The sequence below is a fragment of the Pan troglodytes genome, chromosome 1 (assembly GCF_028858775.2).
Source record: "Pan troglodytes isolate AG18354 chromosome 1, NHGRI_mPanTro3-v2.0_pri, whole genome shotgun sequence".
NCBI lineage: Eukaryota > Metazoa > Chordata > Mammalia > Primates > Hominidae > Pan > Pan troglodytes.
Window position 1 is genome coordinate 16613537 of NC_072398.2, and position 17974 is coordinate 16631510.

The 17974-nt window shown below is 40.4% G+C and overlaps 1 protein-coding gene across 6 annotated transcripts in view; it reads left to right on the forward strand.

The window, feature by feature from the left end:
* SIPA1L2 (signal induced proliferation associated 1 like 2) overlaps positions 1–17974 on the forward strand; it is a 234414-nt gene that overhangs the window by 54552 nt on the left and 161888 nt on the right. For 5 of the 6 annotated variants that reach the window (XM_016941012.4, XM_016941031.4, XM_016941027.4 and 2 more), the window contains exon 2: positions 1553–1601. The exons of the other annotated variant lie outside the window; for it this stretch is intronic. The gene's annotated coding sequence lies outside the window, so the exon portion shown is untranslated. The remainder of the gene's footprint in view (positions 1–1552; positions 1602–17974) is intronic. 6 annotated transcript variants of the gene reach the window in all.

Here is a 17974-nt window from a genome sequence, read left to right on the forward strand (position 1 = left end):
TTGGGTTGCTTCTACCTTTTGGGCCACTGTGAATGATGTTGCTGAGAACAGGGCTGTGCCAGTTCATCTTCGAGATCCTGCTTTCAGTTCTTTTGGCTGTATGCCCAGAAGTAGAATTGCTGGATTATATGGTAATGCTGTGTTTAATTTTTTTTTTCGGTACCCACTATATTATGCATCAGATTTTTAAACTCAGAACTGTCTACATTGGCTACAAAAATGGTCAGTGAGAATTTCTTTCCCCACCCTAATCCTAACCACGGCACAAAATCTTACATTCAGCCGCAGTTGAGGGACTACTGGTAATTTTTCATCTACTGTTTCTGTCCTTCATAAAAATGGAGACAGATTGAAAAAGGAGGGCTTTTTAAAACTAAGATGAGTCATAGCCTTCCCGGTAGGTGACCTTATAGTTTATCGCCTTTCAAAGTGAAAGGAACGCTGTTAATGCTATGCTGGGTTAACACTTGTAAACTGGGACTGTCTCTGGGGTGCCCTCCTTCTTGGGGTTTGTCTTGTCTTTTTTAGGAAGCAGTGCTGGATCTTGGCAGCATTTAGAGAGCCACACTGGCTTCATAAACCCATGTTTATATAGTTTTGTCTGAAGTGTATACTCCACACTGTTGCGTTTTGAGTCCGTGCACTGTCAGGTCTGAGTGGGAGCCCTAGGGCGCTTGGCTGTAGTTGAGTTTGCAGAAATTCTTACGTTGATTATTTTAAAAAATGATGTGTTGAAAGCATGATCTTAGGAGTCCAGATGACTTGAGTTCACATCCTGCGCTTGCTGATTCGCCTGGGGCAAATAACCAGTCTCTTGAGTGCCAGTTTCCTCAACCAGGAAGGCAGAAAAGACCAATTGTTTTTTTCTTTTAATGTGGTGGTGAGTTTGGAAATAACATATATAAAGTGTTTTAGTAGAGTGTCTAGTACGTAGCACTGCATACCTAATATTGACCATCGCCATTATCATTAAAAGATGTAGTTCAACAGAATTTAGTACCAAAATGGATACCTGGAGTTTTCAAAATTTTTGGTTTTAGGATTCCTTTGACGTTCTTAAAAATTATTGGAATTCCATGGAGCTTTTGATTATGTGGCTTATCTCTGTTGATGTTTACTATACTAGAATTAAAACTGAGAAATTTTGAAAATATTTATTAATTAAGAATGATGGTAATAACCCCTTTATATTTTATTATAAGTAGCATTTTATGAAAATAATTATTTTTCAAAACAGAAAAAGTAATGAGCAGAATGATATTGCTTTATACTTTTGCAAATTTCATTAATGTGTGGCTGAAGAGAAGACAGCTGGATTCTCTTACCTGCTTCTTCATTCAATCTCTTGTGCTATCGTATGTTCCTCAACCTCTGGAAAACTCCATCGAACACTGGGGAGAGAAGAAGAGTAGAAAAGATAAATAGTGCCTTGGTATCAACATGAAAATGGTTTTGACCTTGTGGACCCCTGGGGATTCCTCAGACCACATGTTGAAACTGCTGACCAAGAGTTGTTCTGGGAGTCTGAATGGGTCTCTTTCTTCATTTGTAGGTTCTTGCCAGGCTGTGTGAGCAGGAGCCCACTGCTCTTCCCCACTCAGGTAAGCCTGCAAGCAAGGCATCCACACTTCAGAGAGGCATGTTGCTTTTTAAATTGGGGTTTTGTGTCCCACTAATTTTTTTTAAAAGATTGTTTTGGTTTCCCTAGGCTGATAGAGTGTATGTTTTTATTTTGTCACTCTTCCACAGCAAATACATGGGTGAGCATTGTTTTAAGAAAGCTCATTTGAATTTTGGAGTTGCCTAGTTTCAAAGCCTCTGGAGGCTTTGAAAGGAGTCACTGAAGAGTTGCTGTGAGCATCCCTGAATGCGTTTAAAAGGATCTGCTTTTAAGAATTGGTTTGTATGTTATCTACATGGAGCATCCCTTATATTAGAGATACAACACGTGAGCATGTTGGTGGGTAAAGAGCTGCCAAAGGCTTCTCTCCCGGTATAGGATGTGCCCTAAACCCACTGAGAGCGGCCGTTGTGAGGAAGGTGATCAAGGGAGTGGTGGGGCAAGTCCAGCCTGCTCTGCCCGGGGCTGGGGGCACGGTCATCTAAACCCCTTCCTTGGCTGCAGAATAAAGGCAGAGGTGCTCCCTTACTTGTGTGTGTGCACAAATACTGCATTTCCTGTAGCAGCAGGAAATAAGATGGGCTTGTGAAGGAGCCTGTCGGAAGTAACCACCCCCAGGACATTTGTCCTCCAGCTTTGGATTGTCAAAAATGGATTCCCATCCTTTTCTCTCAGTCTGTGTCTACACAACAATGCACACAGGCACATGGCACATGCACGCACCCCCACACACAGTTTTCAGGTTACAAACTTCATGACCTTTTACCCCTAAGCACTTCAGTGCGATAGAGATATTTGCTTGGGTAACAGAGGTTTAGTTATCAACTTCAGATAGCTAATATCGATTCCTTACTCACACCAAATCTATTATTTGTATCCCAGTTTTACCATTTGCTCGAAAATGTCCTTTGTAGCATCATTCCCCTCCATATAGGGTCCCTCTAGGGTCAGGCGCTGCATTTAGTTGCTGTGTCCCTTGATCAATCTTTATTTCCACAGCCTTTGTCTTTTATGCGTGTTGGTGCATTTTGAGGTCTGTGGCCTGGGAGCTTGCCTTTAAAAATGATTTGAGGGGCCGGGCACAGTGACTCAAACCTGTAATCCCAGCATTTTGGAAGGCCGAGGTGGACGGATCACCTGAGTTGGGGAGTTCGAGACCACCCTGACCAACATGGAGAAACCCCGTCTCTACTAAAAATACAAAAAAATTAGACGGGCATGGTGGCTCACGCCTGTAATCCCAGCTACTTGGGAGGCTGAGGCAGGAGAATCACTTGAACCTGGGAGGCGGAGGTTGCGGTGAGCCGAGATCGCGCCATTGCACTCCAGCCTGGGCAGCTAGACTTTGTCTCAAGGAAAAAATAAATAAATAAATAAATAAGTAAATATATATATATATATGTATGTATTTGAGGATAAACATTTAAACTGTGACAGAATACCACTGGAGGAGGGGGTGGATATCCACTACGAGTTTCTTATAAATTGTGAGTACATAAGTACATACATGTTGAGTGGTGAAATTGTGAAAAACCTTGCAAGAAAAGAGGTGGAATGGAGGAGAGAACAGTAGACACAGACTCTGCCTGAAAAGAATGTGTTCCCTCCTAATGGGAATCAAGAGACTTGGCTGAAGTGCTAATGAAAACCGTTGAGACTGAGTAAATTCTGATGCGGAAGTAAAACAAGGGAGATAGTGAACATTTTCAGCATAGGAAATGGGAGGTGCTTCCCACCTAGGTTTAAGGAAAAACCAACACATTGTACGGCTGCCCTTGTCCCTCCCAGTTCCTTGGTTTCCTCCGAATCTAAGTGATGAGTTCTTTCTGTTACTAGCCTGCTGGCCAGCTAAGGGACACCTCATGCTGCCCGGACACAGCTGGGGACCTTCTGGCCTTTACTGCACTTTGGAGTACTATGGGAAATAGGCACTGTGTGGACTTCACACTTTCTGAATTTTCCTTAGTCAGGTGTATACAGAAGTGTACCTAGAGGACATGGTCTCCAGATTAATTTCTTTATGGGTAATTTGATGAGTGGAGTTCTGGAATATGCTACCGTATACAATAGGGAGCACATTTGTGATGCATTGTGTTAGCCCCTTTTTGTGTTGCTATAAAGAAATACCTGAGGCTGGATAATTTACAAAGAAAAGGGGTTTAATTCACGGTTCTGCAGGCTGTACAGGAAGCATGGTACTGGCATCTGCTTGGCTTCTGGTGAGACCTAAGAAAGCTTTTAGGTAGAAGTTGAAGCGGAAGCCAGCATGTCACGTGGTGAGAGTGGAAGAATCAGACAGAAGGGGGAGGTCCCAGACTCTCTTAAACAACCATATTTCATGTGAACTAACTGAGGGAGAACTCACTTAACCCCAAGGGACGGTGCTAAACCATTCATGAGGGATCCACCTCCATGATTCAGTCATCTCTCACTAGGCCCCACCCCCAACCCTGGGATCACATTTCAACATGAGATTTGGAGGGAGCAAATACCCAAGCCATTATCATGTGTGTGCACTATTTTAGGCAAACTTAATTTTACCAAAAGTTCTTTAGTTTTTAAATTTGTAAGTATATTAATTTCAGGTAACACAGAAATGTATAAAATGGAGCATAAATCTCTCCTGCAGTCTCATTCCCCAAAGGCAATCACTGTCAACAGACTTTTCAGAAATCCACATGCACACTTAAAAAAATTGAATTATTCAATATGTACTATTTTTGACCACAGATATGTTGTACATTGCCTTTATTTTCACTTACCAATATATTGTAGACATCTTCTCATTGTCTGGTTTTAATGTTAAAAAAAGTGTTTTATTGTTTTAGTGTTTATGTTCTAAAAAATTAATACTGAGGTTAGGTTTACATGCTTATTGGCCACTTGTATTTGTTTTGCTCATTTATCTTTTGGAGTTTTACATGTACTGATATTTTAAATCTCTATTCTGGATATTAGTCTTTTGTCACATGTAACAAACAAGTATTTTTTCCAATTCTTAGTTTGCCCTTGAGCTTTCTGGAGATACCTTTTGCAATAGAGTAGTTTTGAGTTCTCTTTTATCAAGTATGTCAGTCTCTCAGTCTCTCCCTAAGTTTAGCTCCTTTTTTTTTTTTTTTTTTATAGTTTCTGGCCTGATTCTCATGCTAAGAGAAAACTTCCCCACTCCACAATTATAAAAATTACTTTCCATATTTTAGTTTTAAATTTGCATATGATGCTTTTTTTCTTTATTTTTGCATGTGGTATGAGTTCCAGATCTAAATTTTTTTCAGTCTGTTAGTCCAACTCCAGGTATTCTCTCTTGTTTTAAAATTAAATTTTATTTATATTTTTACTGTTTGAGTTGCTTTTGATTTGGATCCGTATGATGTCTTTAAGAGCACAGAGGAAAGTAAAGGTGTGCTTCCTTGAATAAGCTGCTGTGTCCCAGGTAGTCTTTTTTCTCAGTTGAAAATCCATTTCAAATGCTGTTTTAACATGGGTTACAATTGGACCCTAATGAAAGGGGACATCACAAATCTGTACAACATATCTGTTGATAAAAAGTATGAATGAAGTTCAATTGCTTTGGTTCTTTTAGTTTTTCTTTTGCAGTGACCTTTATTCTCCAGTTAACTTATATGTAAAGAGCACCTTGTTTAAAATCTACAGATTTTGTGATAGCGTCAGAACCGAGGAGACGGCATACTTATTTAATTACTGACTTGTTGCATACTTCTTCGTAGATGATTTTACCATTTGATGCCCTGATTTTCCCATTGGCGAAGTTAGGATTTGTTCACTTAACCATCTTAAAGGCTTAGAAACTTGTTTATCAGAGGATTAGGGAGACTTGTTCTGTGGGAGAAATCAAATTATTATCATGAGAAGTGACTGAGACAAGTTTGGGCTGAGCTCCAAATTCTTGTCCTTACAAAGATGAATAGAATTTTCTGAGATAGCTGGCACTGTAGTGTTACAGAGGTCTGTGTTTCAGCTTTCAGACTTCTAGTAAGAATGTTTAACTCCTTAGGTGTTTTCTTATCAGAAAGGTGCTGTTTTGATGCCTGGAATATTTTGTTCCTTCTCTCTGCTTTCAGCTTTACCTTCCGCCTTTCACCCTTTGGGAATCAAAATAAGTATTGGAGGGATGGTGCTAGGCTTGCTTTTGATCCTGCACTTTTTTATTTTATGGTCAGTTTCGTAAGGCCAGTAGAATTCTATACTTGAATGGATCTTTAGAGGATCCGTAATTTATCTTTGTTTATTTATTTATTTAGAGATGGAGTCTTGCTCTGTTGCCCAGGCTAGAGTGCAGCGGTGCCATCTTGGCTCACTGCAGCCTCCGCCTCCTGGGTTCAAGCGGTTCTCCTGCCTCAACCTCCCAAGTAGCTGGGACTACAGGCATGTGCCACCACACCCAGCTAATTTTTGTATTTTTAGTAGAGATAGGGTTTCACTGTGTTGGCCAGGCTGGTCTCGAACTCCTCACCTCAGGTGATTTGCCTGCCTCAGCCTCCCAAAGTGCTGGGATTACAGGTGTGAGCCACCATGCCTGGCCTTCATCGATTTTTAAAATGTTCTCAGACTGAGTTTCTCATTGTCCCGCCCAAGTTTCTGAACAAACATTCTAGTTACTAGATCTCTACAGGGGGAACGACAGCATCCTTTGCCTGCTTACAGCAGATGTGCGCCATCTCTTGCCAGGATCGGGTTGTCAAGAACAAGTCAGGGGTCCTGGTGCTTGATCCTTCACTCGGGTGTTTGACCACGGGGACATGCAGTTGCCTATATATAACATGTTTAGATGATTTCATATCTCTTCCTAAATTCCAATTTTTTTGCTGCTTATATCTGAATTTCAGGGTGGGTAAACACAAACACTTTCCAGATTATGTTTTGAAACATTTTATTTCATATTGCACTATCAGCCAAATTTAGAAAGCTGTAGCCACCTCAGGCAGATGGTCTTAAAATCTGAAGACCTCAGGGGAAGGAGACTGTGGGCTCTCAAGAGTGATTTCATACAGTAAATATTTACCGAATAATTTCTGTAAGTGCAGTACTCTGTTAGTTGCTGGAGGAAACAAGATGATGAAAAGGCAGCCCTTCCCCGTCAAGAGTTTGTAATCTAAAGGGGAAAAACCAAATATACATAAATAGCTCCGATAAAAGGTTCAGTTGCTGTAATGATAAAATACTGGGAGAATACTAGTGAGCTGAGATGACTGTGGATCTGTGTGTCCTCCAGGGCGCCTGGCATGTTGTAGGCACTCAATACACACGTTTGGGTGGATGAGTGAACACATGTAGACATGTGCATTTTGGTGTACTTTATTCAGAGTGAAAAAGATGTATAGAAAGAGATAATGTGTTAGATTTGCATATGGCTTCATAGGGTTTGAGGATTTGATGAGGTCATCAAGGGCCTGAGGCAAGCTGAGCAGAAATCCAGCCCATGGTCCACTCCATGTCCTCTTGTACCCAGGATAGCCCTGTCTGTTCCTTAGCCTCCTCTTCCCAAGGCTTGGAACACTCTTTTTTTCTGCAGCACCTGAACCCATTGCACAAAGTAAGATTTGGTCCTTAATTCAATAGGTCTATGAGAGTGAAAAAGCAGTGTTTTTTCCTCTGCTGCTGTCATACCACAACAGTCAACAAAGAAGACTTCCATGACCACATGTTTGGCAGTTTCCCCCCACACCAAGCAAGCAATTAATCCTGCAGCAAACACTAGCTGGCTGTCTTCTAATTCAACTCAGTTCTGATACTATTTACCTGGAGATAGTGTCAGATCCCACAGGTTGAGGGCCCAGTCCCAGGACTCTCCTTCCTTTCTCTGCTGCTTCATGTGCCAGTCTCAAGCTCCAGGTGGATTTCCCTGTGCTTCTGATTGACTAGATTGGGGTTTCCACAACCCCCTCATTGGATATGATTGATTTGCTAGAGTGGCCCACTGAACTCAGGGAAGCTCTTAGATATACTGGTTTATTACAAAGGATGTTACATGTCTCTTCTACAGATGAAATGCATAGGTTGAGGTTAGGGAGAGGGACACAGAGCATCCATGTACTTTACAGTCATACCACCTTCCAGGAACCTTCATGTGTTCAGCTGTCTGGAAGCTTCTGGAACCCTGTCGTTTTGGACTGTTAGAGAAGCTTCATTACATAGGCATTATTGATTAAACCATTGGCCATTGGTGATCAAATTAACCTTCAGCCCCTCTCTCCTCCCTGGAGGCTGTGGGATGGGGCAGAAAGTCCCAACCCTCCGATTAGGCCTTGGTCTTTCAGTTGACCAGCCCCATCCTAAAGCTACCTCAGGGCTGCCATCCATCAATTAACTCATTAGCATACAAAAAGATGTCACTGGAAATTTTAAGTATTTTAGGAGTTGTATACCAGGAAATGGGGTTGAAGTTCAAATATATATTTTACACTATCACAGTCCAATACGCTGGTTTCTCGTGGACTAGTTCATGCTAATCAGGCTCAAAACAAACTCCTTTATAACTTGGAAATTTTTTTTTATTGGCAAGGGAGGATATGCTTTACTTGTTAATTAGAAATTTATTTATTTTCCTTCCCTTTTTCCAATTTCTGTTCTTACCATTAGGTTATAGCTAGTTGAATAAATGACAATAATTTATTATATATCTTGATTATATTATTAGTAAGGTTTCCCAAAATATAATGCTGATCAACTTGATCACACAAGACACACTTTATGACTGAAGGTGACAGATGCAGTCTCTCATTTGCAGTGTATTTTCAGGCCATTTCCTCTTCTGTTGAATAATTATTATTGCTTACTGTTCACTATGTGGCAGATAATATTTTAGTATTTTACCTTTTTCATTTAACCTTTCAGTAGTGCTTTGAAGTAGGTATCTCCATTTAAAAAATAAGGCCCAGGGAGGCTTTGTGATTTGCCTAAGGGTCATATAGCTAATTTGTAATGGAGCAAACTACCAGATCTCTGTGGCAGTGCCCCAAGGGTAGTGACTTAAGGAGACAGCCAAGTCATCCATTAGTCGTATTTTATAGATAATTTCAGAATGTGGTCTTATTTTGCTTCTGTAGGCAGTTAGGAGAAAAACCAAAAAGAAGCATCTGTACAATTATATTATCTTCTATATGTTCATATATTGTTCATGCAGAAAGATAAGCATATTGATATTGTGCAAAACCAAATTGAATCCTCATAAGACTTCAAGAATGTGTACTAGAGTAATAGGAAACAATTACTGCATATTCTCACACTCAAATGAAATTATTGACCCATTGGTAGCCTAAAGCCCTACTTGAAATAATCAGACTTCTAAAAACACACTGAACCCTGAGTGTTGTGAACGTTGGATTCTTTTCTGTTTTGCCAAATCTTCAACTTAAGTGGAGATTAAATGGTTGAGATATCTGAAAGAAGTGTGAAATGTGAAAGTCCGTCTATTAAGGATTATCCCTACAAATGTTTAAAATGCAATGTCATGCTTTGTACAAGCCTTCTACAGTGTTATTTGGAAAGCATTTATAGTACCATGTTATAAAGACAGTTTTGTATATTCCGTTAGTGAAAAGCGACAAATACCACTCTTAGTTCATGACTCTGAAATCCAGCAGGGCTTTTCCACATACCACATTGTGATTTTATAAGTTAAGTCTCAGTATGTATGGTTTATTTTCTTTCCTTTGTTTGTTTGCTTTTATTAAACATTTCTCTTTGGAGGAAATATCAGTGGAAAGCTTTATAAAGGAAGAATTCAGTGAGGAACAATGGATAGTGTTAAGGTTTTGATTCTTTAATGAGATAACTTTTTCCTCAATGAAAGCACTTTCTGAGGTAATGAGCAATGTGTCTGATAGAGGCTGAGAGGCTGAGACTCCATTTCAAAACAAAAGAAAACAAAACAAACAGAAAAATCTTTGTTATTTTAAGCAGTGGTCTAAGCCCTAGCTGTGCACCTCAGAAATTTAAAACTGAATTAAAAACTGAATTTCCAACATCTATATTTTCCTAAACTGCCCCAGGTGATTCTTAAAAGCTAAGAAGGGTTGAGAACTTCAGTGTAAGGGCAACTTGAAAGAGCCATAGTCAATAATTATTATAATGTAATCATCACCTTCATGTCTATTTCAGTGGGAGGGTAAAAGTTCTCTTAACCCTGACAGTGTATACTATAGGAACCATCCCATCTTGAGAGTCCTTTCAAACTCAAACATTCCTTCTGCCTCATACTTCTGTGGTCTAGGAAGTCACAGGATATTGGATCATTGTGTCCCCTTTATACCTTAAGGCACACACAATAGAAATAAAGGCCCTGCAGTCACCCAGTTTAAAAGTTTGTTTGTTTAGAGAGAGAAAGGAATAGAGAATCTGTATGTGCAGTAAAAGGTGATAATTTTCTGTATTGATTTTCCTACTAACAAATGGTAACACATTCTAAGTTCAGATTTAATTCTTGGTAATAATAATAGCTAGCATTTATTGAGTACTTCCTGTTCTAAGTCTTGCTGTCAGCATTTTGCAGGTGTTCTTTCTTTTATTAATTTGTATAAAGCAGCTCCTCTTGCTGTCTTTCTTGCTCTGTGGATGCAGCACACAGAGGCACAAAGATGCCTAAGGGACTTGTCCAGGTCGCACAGTCAATAGTTGAGCAGGCACTTTGGCCTGAAGGAGATTCTAGTGTCAGGCTCTTAGCCATGAGCCTATGTTGACACCCATGTATTTGCAGAAAAGCATTCTGGCAGTTGGGCTTGGTGAAAACAGTTTGATTTAGTGAAAAAACCTGGAAGAACCTTAATCTGAGAGTTAGACAACAACCTGGTTTGCCATCCAAGGTGTCAGATTATTAACTTGATATGACATTGGGCAAGTTACTTCACCTATCTAAGGTTTTTATCCAGATTCATCCAGACGATGCTTGTTGATCTAGCTATTTTCTTTTATTTGAAAAATCAACTGTTAGACACTTACTATTTTTATCTTTCATTTAGTGTACTTACTCATTATCAATTTATTTACTTTAAATTCTGGGATACAAGCACAGAACGTGCCGGTTTATTACGTAGGTATACATGTGCCATGGTGGTTTGCTACACCTATCAACCCGTCATCTAGGTTTTAAGCCCCGCATGCATTAGCTATTTGTCCTGATGCTCTCCCTCCTCTCATCCCCCACCCTGAGACAGGCCTCACTGTGTGTCGTTCCCCTCCCTATGTCCATGTGTTCTCATGGTCCCACTTATGAGAGAGAACATGTGTACACTTATTATTTATTACTTCTCCCATCTATATTAATATGTATTAATTTATTAATACTTCTGGGAGAAGAGTAATACTTCTGCCATCCTGTCCCCACAATAAAAACCCAGAGTAAGAATCTCTTTTCAGATAAATATATTGAAAAAAGGAGAAGTAAATGCTAAATTAAAATTGGGGTTTGAGGAGTGTTAACATGTAGCTTTTAACTTTGTACTTTCTTATGATCTCATCTGATGGTTTCTTATAGCTGCCTATTGTGGCCTGATTTTCATTCTGTCCAGGAGTGCTCTCTAGAAGGGTGGCACTCCTGGCCTCTTGGTGGCCCATCCCTTGCAGGCAGGCTTCATGCTTGATAGTGACCCCCTCCCTCCTGGTTTTTGTTTTCTGCCTCTGTGGCCTGAGCAGTCGACCTGATGGGGTCTAAAAAACCTTTCTTGGCCAGGAGCAGTGGCTGATGCCTGTAAGAAGTTGCAGCGAGCCAAGATCGCACCATTGCACTCCAGCCTGGGCAACAAGAGCAAAACTCCATCACACACACAAACACACACACACACACACACGAAAAAAAAAAAAACCTTTGTCGTTCAGTCTGGCCAACATGATGAAACACACACACACACACACACACACACACACACACACACACACACACACACACGAAAAAAAAAAAAAAACCTTTGTCGTTCAGTCTGGCCAACATGATGAAACCTTCCTTGGCCAGGAGTAGTGGCTGATGCCTGTAAGAAGTTGCAGCGAGCCAAGATCACACCATTGCACTCCAGCCTGGGCAACAAGAGCAAAACTCCATGACACACACACACACACACACACACACACACACACACGAAAAAAAAAACAAAATCTTTGTCGTTCAGTCTGGCCAACATGATGAAACCTTGTCTCTACTAAAAATACAAAAATTAGCTGGGCATGGTGGCGGGCACCTGTAATCCCAGTGACTCAGGAGGCTGAGGCAGGAGAATCGCTTGAACCCGGGAGGCAGAGGCTGCAGGAAGCGGAGATCATGCCACTGCACTCCAGCCTGGGCAACAGAGCGAGACTCCGTCATAAAACAAAACAAAAAGCTTTGTTGTTTTAAGCAGTGGTCTAAGCCCTAGCTGTGCACCTCAGAAACTTAAAACTGAGTTAAAACTGAATTTCCAACATCTGTATTTTCCTAAACTTCCCCAGGTAATTCTTAAAAGCTATGAAGGAAGGGTTGAGAACTTCAGTGTAAGGGAAACTTGAAAGCCATATTCAATAATTATTATAATGTAATCATCACAACAGACCTTCATGTCTATTTCAGTGGGAGGGTATAAGTTCTCTTAAGCGTGGCAGTGTATACTATAGAAATATGTGGCTCAGTCATGCACCCCACCTCTGTTTCCCTGCCTAGGTCCCCCCGCATTCCTCTCATTTTCTTGTGTAGGCTGTAAGGGCTAAAATTTAGGTTTGCTGTGTGTTCAGACAAAATGAGGAAGCTGGAGGAATCCAGGTGAAGAGGTGACCACAAGAGCTTAGGTGCAGACTGAAAATACAATTTAGTTTTCTTTTCTATTCCTTTGTCTGTTGTTTAGGAGTTGAGTATGTAGGATTATTCCTTGGTATGATCTGCCTGCCAAACCATACTATTTTTAGGCACTACACCACACAATAGGTTTATAAAGAGGCTATTGAACCTTCTGAGGCTGCTGTAGTCTGTCTGACAAGGGCTGAGCTACAACGAGGCTCCCCCACCTCACAGTTCAGGCATGTAGGATTTTTATTGTTTCTTTTCAGAAAGCATCTGAATAGCTTAAAAATACAGTGGTTTGGCAGTCTAACAGGTGATGCCAGATGTCTACACAGCTCTCCTTCCATGCCTGGGTTCTCTCGACACAGCTTGCAGGTGTTTGTTAGGTGGCTAATTTTTATTTTTTCTCCTTTTTAAAATGTGCTAGAATGTGCACAGTTAGTGGTGCTAAGGGGAAAAAAGTGAACACGTGAAGCATTTTTTTGTTTGTAGGTCTCTGTCCTCTGTCTGATGATGCGTTTTATTTGCTGAGGGGATCCCCTTGTTCAGATCTGATTATCAAGTGGACTAAACAGAGTCAGTAGTAAACATTTATTACTTTACATTTATTTTTAAAATGGCAATCAGATCTTGTTGGCTTCGAATCCATTCTTGGAAATACGCATCAGTACATTATGGTGAAAAAGTATTAGGTTATTAACAGTTGCAATGGAAAAAAATTCTCATTATAAAATAATGTGATGCCTTTAATGTGTCCATATAATGGATTGGGTATTATTTATGATTCTTTTCTTCCTTTATTCTATCTCCTTCCATTAAAATGCTCTAATAGGCGGTGTGTTAGAATTCCTATGTAGCTTTGACTTTTTAAAGCACATATCTTTATGCAGATCATCCCCAAACTAATTTTCATCCAGGCAATTAGCCAAGTAAAGATTTTTCTTTAGCAGTGCTTAGGGAGGGGATAGACTCTAAGTTATCTTTGAAAACTTTATGATTAATACTGAATGTATTTAACTCCTTTCTGCTGCTGTTACAGACACATGTGCCTCCTTGGCATTCAAAATGTGCAGTTGACGTATCTGCCACTCTGTAAGGACAAGCCTGGGCAGCCTTGCCAAGGGCAGCATTTTGGTTTTCCTAACTACATTTGGGTCATTTTCCCCATTTCTCCTCATCAGTACTTCTCCAGTGTCCTCTACCCTCCAAAACTCCTGGGGATTTGTTGGTGATCTCAGCAACTTATCCATATTTGATGCCGTATTTACTCGCTCAGGGCCTCTCAGAGCAGCTGGCGCGGTGGGACCCATCAGGTGGTTGGCTTTATGGCCTCCTCTTTACCTCTGGCCCTGGAAAAGGTTTAGTAATCGCTAAGCCTCCATATCAAGAGTCACCTGAGGCCTTTGCCAAAGTACCCATGCCCAGATGCATTCCACACGCTGCCCTGTATATCCCTCTCTCCTGCTCCTGCATTTTGACTCAGTAGGTATAAGCTGGGGCTGGAAAGTGGAATTTTCTTTCATCAAGACCATTCCCATCAAAGCCTGGCAATGATAAGTAACTTTTCCAGGGTCGCTCTGGACAGCCTGCCAGTCAAAGGTAAAAGAGCATGTACTCTGCTTTTGTTTTCTATCTGTAGAATAAGGAAGGACCAACAGGCTCATTGGACTGTTCATTCTGGGCACAGGCAGATGGCTGTTTGGCTCATTAGTGTTTCATTTCCTGTTACTAGGGGTGGGCATTGTGTGTGGCTCCCCTGTGGTAGAGAAGGACATCGGATGAACATGTGATCTGTGTATCCAGCTCCAACCCAAAAGGTAATGAAAATGGGATCCAGTTTGTAGTTTTGTATATGGAAATAATTATCTTAATTGCAGGTACACATCAGGGGCCAGTCAGAATCTGGCATGAGAATGTCCAAAATGTAGTCTTCTGGTCAAATAGTGACAGATACATATTTGCAAACCCATTTAAAATAATCAAAAGCTGACTTCCTGAAACTTTACCTGAAACTTTGTTATCTTTTACCAGAATATATAATGATAAGGAGTTGGGAAGATAGTTGAGAAAGATGTCGTGGCCATTTGTATCATTAATCAAAAAGGTCTAGGAATTCACATTGTTTGACTGACTTTGTCTTCTATTATCTTTATCAATTGACGTGGAGATTGCAGTATACCTCCCCAGGAACTGGTAGACGGTGGGAATGTCTAAACCAAATGACTTTTTATGCACGTGAGCAAATGTGTAAGAGTCATAATATATCTGTCTGGAACATAGTAGATTCTTAATAAATATTGGAATGAAAGTTTAATGCTTTGAAAAAGGCTCCTTTTACGTCTACTAAAGTTCTAGCTCAGGATACTGTAGTGTTTTTATTTACTTTTTTTTCCTCTTCATGAAAATCTAGACTCTTAAAATCCAGTATCTTTAGTAGATAATTTGCATTTATTTATTATCCAAGTTTTACATCTTGGCGTTTTTCCAGCAGTGATACCTCTCATGATTCTGTTCCACTGTGAGAAATTATATGCACTTAGAAGCTTTGATTTCTGGTTCATGTTAGAACTTCTCAGTACATGGCCCAGGGCTTTGGGGCTGCTGTGTCCTGGTCTGGCCATTGAGGCTCATGAAGGCTGAGGCCTCTGGGCCTGCCTCCCACATGCAGAGGAGGCAGGTGAGAGCTGGAGGGCCTCCCTGCTGGGCAAGGTGACCAGTACACAGCATTTTCCTTCCCATGAGGATTAAACAATCACTGGGGAACGTTCCTATATCTAAGGAATTATGCCTTATTAAAGGAATCTTTAGTAAGTACTCAGCTTCATGAGCAGATGATCCAAAAAGATGACTCTGAATTAAATTTTTTATTCCTGAGGGCCTTATTAAATACCAGTGCAGCGTATGAGCAACAGGGCATAGCAGCTTCTTTTGGGTGATATTATTTGGTTAAATCAATTACTAATACCAGACTACTGATTTCTTACTAATGTTTTGGTGTAGTGCAGGTAGCTGGGGATGTGATTTGGGGTAGGAGGTGGTTAAGCCATTTTATCCCAGTAGTCTGATGGACAGGAAGATGGGATTGCTGGCTGCCATGCTACCACCAGCTCACAGGGAAAACTGTTTTTAAAAACACAAAGTACATTTCTTTACTGTCAATAAAGGACTGGCCAAGGGCTATTTCTGTTCTGAGTTAGTTCCTTTGTGGGCCCTGAAAGTCCAACAGTTCTGTGTGTGAGAGAGAGAGCAGATTAGGCAGGGATCAAAAATCAAGAATGAATTCAGGGGACCCGACAGGAAGGAAATTTGTTTCCAGACGGATTTGCTGATGGGTAGGTATTATTACTCTTTGTGAACTTTTATTTCCTTGATGAACAGATAGTCAATTTATATCTGCATTGAATTAGTCTATAGTAGAAACATTGTAGCTTACTCTTAACAATAGAGCAATTTATTTATTTAAAGTAATACACACTAATCTTTATTTACTTATATTTTGAACCAAGGCTTCTTTGTTTTATACAGGTAACCTATTAAAAGTAATATATATTACATATATAGTATTTGTATAGAAAGAAGGAGATAAAATCTCCTCAATTGTCAACCCCCAATGATGAAAACAAAATTTTGGAGAATTTTCTTCATCTTTTTTCTATAAATACATGGTATGTCTGTGTATGTATGTTTGTATTATATTCTGTTGATATACTGCATATACATTTTGGTGTGCTTTTATTAAAGCACATTTCATTATTTCATGGTCTTTATAAATAGTATTTTTATGCTAGAACATGTATTTATTTTACAGGAGTTGGCATATTTCTTTTCAAGAACACTGACCGGGGCAAAAGGAGGTTTATTCTTCTTGCCTGTGCAGTTCCCAGGCTTAGTGCTTGTGAATGCAGAGTCTAAAGCACTCTACGTGCCGGGTCTAGCTGGAGCTGATTGAGTTTATGTTACTATTTGTTCATATTGGAAGCATCCCTTCTGTGTTAAGATGTAGAAGAAAAAGTTTATTAAATGGGATGCTGCTGCCCTATGATTGAGCTCTGCATAGTGAAAATATTTACTCAGTCTGGCTGACTTCTAGGATAATCCCTGCTACCCCATGGGCTGGCAGGAAGGAAGCTGAGCTCTGGCTTCCTGCTGGGCCTAGAGTGCTGATGTCTGGGGTTGCTGGGGTAAATTCAGACATTCTTCTACTTTACATAATTGAGATCACCCACCCACCGGTGGGATGAGGACTCTAGAGTGTGAAATTAACACATCAAGTGAATTTTATATCATGGTAGCCTTGGGCTGGTTTTTGCAAATTAAATTTTTGCCTCAGCCCTGCAAAAGCAGTATTAATTTAGTACTGGTGAAACCAAACTGTTTCCATGACACTTCTACCCTGAGAGGTGAGAGGATCGTTTTATACTAGGATAGTGAGTCTTACTGAATAAATTGTTATCTGTTTGGTAAAAACTACTATTGACTAAAAGTGATTGCCCTCATAAAACTTGATCCACATGGTGTAGAAATTTAAAGAAAATATGCATAAAAACGAAGATTTAGGATCATGCATCAGCCAGGAGAAATGCCAGTTAGTTCTTCCAGAAGACTTTTATTGGAGATAACTCATTAGCTGGCAAAATTTAAAAAAAAATTTGTTTGGGGGTGCACTGAGAATGGATCTATCTCTCAGACTTGGTTGCTTTAACCAAACTCAGTAGCGGAGTATGTGACAAGAATGCCTACTTAGTAATGTACAAAACTAAATATGCTCACCGTGGGAACCTGAATGCCAGCCTTTTCTCAGTGCCATATTCCCTCCCTGAAGGTAGACAGAGGTCTGCAGGTTGCCCGGCACATTTGCCATCAGAACCGTGGCCGGGGGTGGGGCACATTTACCATCAGAACCAGGGAGAGAAGTGAGTTGAACAATTATGGCTTCAGACAAGGACTGCCCAGGAGAGGACTCCCCATCTAGTGGCTGAGGGTCCTTCTCCTCTGGATGCCAAAATTTCCTCTAGGATCCTCTTTTCATGTCCCCAGTTCCTGCCCAAAACTCTCTTTAATTATGTTTTGCCATTAATTAGGATACAGTCAAATCTTACCTCGAGGCTTCTTGCTCTTTGAAGTGTAAATCTCAGTGGGTTATCTTTTCTCCTCATTTCAAGCTGTCTGGGGAGGTTTCACTGTGTGAGATAAAAGCCTATGGCAACTGGCTTTCCAGGTAGGGTTCTGTCTGAACAATGCAGCTATGACTTGTCACTTGTTCCAGCAAGGCTTTTGTTTTGGCTTACTCTCCATACAGACACTGCTTTGGTGATGTGGAATAATGATCCTTATAAAAATAATGTCTGAGTGTTTTAAATGTATGATTTATCTATGGACTGGATATGTTACAGTCAGTGTCATGCTGGTACAGGATGTTCAGCCTGTTGACACTTCTCAGCACATGCCGGCAATGTTGCATTTAGCTGACAATCTTTTGTGTCTTCACTGTGCCAGGCATCTTGTTAGGCAGGGCGAGACAATACCACATTGACCAGGTTTCTCTGATTTCTACATCCTCAGTCTAGTGGGATAGACAAGCATGTAAATAA